A 4,510-nucleotide genomic window follows, 5' to 3' on the forward strand; every position below is an offset into this window, starting at 1 on the left:
CTCGAACTCAGCACCACCTTCCTAACCTGCAATCTTCTTCCTGACCCCTCCCCGCCCACCCCCACTCCGGCCTATCACCCTCACCTTAACCTCCTTCCACCTATCGCATTTCCAATGCCCCTCCCCCAAGTCCCTCCTCCCTACCTTTTATCTCAGCCTGCTGGGCACATTTTCCACGTTCTATTCTAAATGAAAGCCAACAATATTTCCATTTCCTTGTAAACACCACTGTATCAACAATCTTCCATTAACACTCAGGGGCATTGAGTCAGAGAACCTGATCTCTGACCCATTCTGGATTAGATCACTGTTCCAGACTCTGACTTTTTCATTTTCAAATTCATCTCAAAAGTAACCAACACTAATAAATTAGTTTGAAATTTAAGTGCTAATAATACTTAAATTATATATCTATCTATCATCTTTGATCACACACAAAGCAGCTTGAAATAAAACGTAAGAGTCAAATGTTTGAAAAGAAAGCAAGAATCATAAATTGGATAAAGAAAACCTTGCATTCTAGGCAGCAAGAGAACCTAGTTTAGGTGAGAAGGGAACAGCCATTCAGAAGTTAAATGTATCAAGCTCTTCCTTTCCTTCCTAACGTTATGAAAACCATGGAGAATGATTTTGTTTTTCTTGAGAAAGTTGCTTAAGAATTGAAGACTCATAGACTTGTATGCAAAAGTGTTCTCACAAATAAAGTAACACATGTTTTCTGTCTTCAGTTTGGAAGGAAGAACAAAAGAACAGTATTATTTAAATGGAGAAAATCTGCAGAAAGGTGCAACACAAGCGGTTTAGGGGTACTTCTGCATGAAGGTTTGTGTATAGATTTGTAGCTTGAGTGCCGGTTGCTGTAGTTGTCGGTATCTTCACTGAGCTGGGAAGTTGATTTACAGATATTTCATCCCCTGTCTGGGTGACATCTTCAGTGCTTTGGAGCCTCTTGTGAAGCGCTACTGTACTGTGCATTCTGGAATTTATTTGGTTTCATTTCTGCTGCTTCTGGTTGTTTATTGCAGTGGCCGGTATATGGGGTGTAGGGCAACGTGCTTGTTGATGGAGTCTGTGGGTGAGCGCCACACTTCTCACAATTCTCTGGCTGTCTTATGTTTAGCAGCAGGAACGGAACTAAATAAATTCCAGAATGCACAGTACAGCAGTGCTTCACAGGAGGCTCCAAAGCACTGAAGGTATCACCTAGACAGAGGACAAAATGTCTGCAAGTCAACTCCTCAGCTCGGCAAACACACCCACAACCATGGCAGTTATCTGCATGAAGCACACAAAGCCAGCACATAGCCTTCCTGATTACCTGTTGCACCTAATAGAATGTTGGCCCTTATTTAAAGGGGGTTGGTGTGTAAGAGTAGGGAAGTCTTACTGCAAGTCTGCAAGACGCTGTTAAGACCACATCTGGAGAACTGAGAGCGGTTTTGGTCCCCTTATTTCAGGAAAGGCATCATTTCATTGGAGGCAGTTCAGAGAAGGTTTACTTGGATCACTCCCCAGTATGGAGGGATTGTCTTATGAACAAAGGCGAAACAGTTTGGAGGTTAGAAGAGTGACAGGTGATCTCATTGAGTATTTATCATCAAGAGCCTTAAGATTTGTATTTCAGAGGACAGTTCCCCTCAAGGTAGATGCTAGGATCATAGGGCATTGTCTCAGATATAAGGGTACAGTGTCCTTTTGTATATTTGAAATTGAGAAAGTCTTGATCAGTAGGGGAATCAAGAGTAAAGTAAAGGCAGGAATGTAAAGGTGAGGATTGCAGCTGTGATCCTATTGAATGGTGCAGTATATTTGGGTGTAGAAGGGACCTACGACTGTTCTGATTTCTTATGGTCATATGGTTTTTCAGAAGAGTCAGTGTGGTGCTGGAAAGGCACAGCCCGTCAGACAGCATCCAAGGAGCAGGAGCATCGACCTCTTGAGCATAAGCTCTTTGTCAGCAATGTATTTTCAACTCTGATCTCTAGCATCTGCAGTCCTCAGTTTCTCCTGGTCTTTCAGAAGAATAAACCTCAGCTTAAGTTGAAACTGAATTAAAACAATTTAGTTAAAATGGTTTCGTTAAGAGCAGGCTGTTAAAGCTGTGATACTTGACAGCTATGAGCTTGTTCTCATACAATTATTCAATGCCAAAGAAGCCCTTTGCATCTGTCCTGTCAAAAATGCACTAATAGCAACACTGGTCCCACTTTCCAGCACCAGACCTGTAGCCTTGAATGTTATTCACACTTAACATGTTCATCCAAATACCTTTTCCAAGGTTGTGAGGTTTCCTATCTCAAGTACCCTCTCGGACAGTGCATTCCAGATCCCCAACACCACCTGAGTAAAAAGTTTTTTTTTCTTCAAATCCTCTCTAAACCTCCTGCCTTTCACATGAAAATTATGCTTCCTTGTTCTTGACACTTCGAATAAGGATAGCAGCTGTTTTCTACTGTCCATGCCCCTCGTAATCTTCTATACCTCTCTCTGCTTCCCCTCCTTGTCCTTCCCTGCTCCAAAGGAAATAATCCAACCTTATCCAGGATCTTTTCATTGCTGAACGCTCCATCCAAAGCAACATCCTTCATTCAACATTCTGTAGTTTATTAATTCAAGACAGGGCAAACCCAATTTGTTAGCTTTACCAGAGAAAAAGAAATGTTATAGGATTAGCGGGTAGGATCAAGGATAACCCCAAGGCCTTTTATGCGTATGTGAGAAACATGAGAATGACGAGAACGAGGGTAGATCCGATCAAAGACAGTAGTGGGAGACTGTGTATTGAGTTGGAAGAGATAGGAGAGGTCTTGAATGAATACTTTTCTTCAGTATTTACAAATGAGAGGGACCATATTGTTGAAGAGTATGAAACAGACCGGTAAGCTACTTGTTAGGAAGGAAGATGTGTTGGGCATTTTTAACAACTTGAGGATAGACAATCTCCCCGGGCCTGACAGGATATATCCTAGGATTATGTGGGAAGCAAGAGAGGAAATTACAGAACTGTTGGCAATGATCTGATCATCTTCACTGTCAATGGGGGTGGTGCCAGGGGACTGGAGAGGGGTGAATGTTGTGCCCCTGTTCAAAAAAGGGAATAGGGATAACCCCAGGAAATACAGGCCAGTTAGTCTTACTTCGGTGGTAGGCAAAGTAATGGAAAGGGTACTGAGGGATAGGATTTATGAGTATCTGGAAAGACACTGCTTGATTAGGGACAGCCAGCACGGATTTGTGAAGGGTAGGTCTTGCCTTACAAGTCTTATTGAATTCTTTGAGGAGGTGACCAAACGTGTGGATGAGGGTAGAGCAGTGAATGTAGTGTACATGGATTTTAGTAAGGCATTTTATAAGGTTCCCCATGGTAGGCTTATGCGGAAAGTCAGGAGGCATGGGATAGTGGGAAGTTTGGCCAGTTGGATAGAGAACTGGCTAACCGGTCGAAGTCAGAGAGTGGTGGTAGATGGTAAATATTCAGCATGGAGCCCAGTTACAAGTGGAGTTCCGCAGGGATCAATTCTGGGTCCTCTGCTGTTTGTAATTTTTATTAATGACTTGGAAGAGGGAGTCGAAGGGTGGGTCAGTAAATTTGCAGACGATACGAAGATTGGTGGAGTTGTGGATAGTGAAGACGGCTGTTGTCGGCTGCAAAGGGACTTAGATATGATGCAGAGCTGGGCTGAGGAGTGGCAGATGGAGTTCAACCCTGCCAAGTGTGAGGTTGTCCATTTTGGAAGGACAAATAAGAATGCGGAATACAGGGTTAACAGTAGGGTTCTTAATAAGGTGGAGACACAGAGGGATCTTGGGGTCTATGCTCATAGATCTTTGAAAGTTGCCACTCAGGTGGATAGAGCTTGTAAGAAGGCCTATGGTATATTAGCGTTCATTAGCAGAGGGATTGAATTCAAGAGTCGTGGGGTGATGTTGCAGCTGTATAGGACGTTGGTAAGGCCACATTTGGAGTACTATGTGCCTTATTTTAGGAAAGATGTGTAAGCTTTGGAGAGGGTGCAGAGGAGATTTACCAGGATGTTGCCTGGAATGGAGAATAGGTCATACGAGGATAGGTTGAGAGGCCTTGGCCTTTTCTCATTGGAACGGCGAAGGATGAGGGGTGACTTGATAGAGGTTTATAAGATGATCAGGGGAATAGATAGAGTAGACAGTCAGAGACTTTTTCCCTGGGTACAACAGAGTGTTACAAGGGGACATAAATTTAAGGTGAAGGGTGGAAGGAATGGGGGGATGTCAGGGGTAGGTTCTTTACCCAGAGAGTGGTGGGGGCATGGAATGCGCTGCCTGTGGGAGTGGCAGAGTCAGAATCATTGGTGACCTTTAAGCAGCAATTGTATAGGTACATGGATAGGTGCTTAAGCTAGGACAAATGTTCGGCACAACATCGTGGGCACAAGGGCCCTGTTCTATGTTCTATGATTGCTTTTCTAAAAAAAACAAATTGCTGGAGAAACATAGCAGGTCTGGCAGCATCTGTGAAAAGACAAACAGA

This window comes from Chiloscyllium plagiosum, chromosome 14 (assembly GCF_004010195.1).
Source record: "Chiloscyllium plagiosum isolate BGI_BamShark_2017 chromosome 14, ASM401019v2, whole genome shotgun sequence".
Taxonomy (NCBI): Eukaryota; Metazoa; Chordata; class Chondrichthyes; order Orectolobiformes; family Hemiscylliidae; genus Chiloscyllium; species Chiloscyllium plagiosum.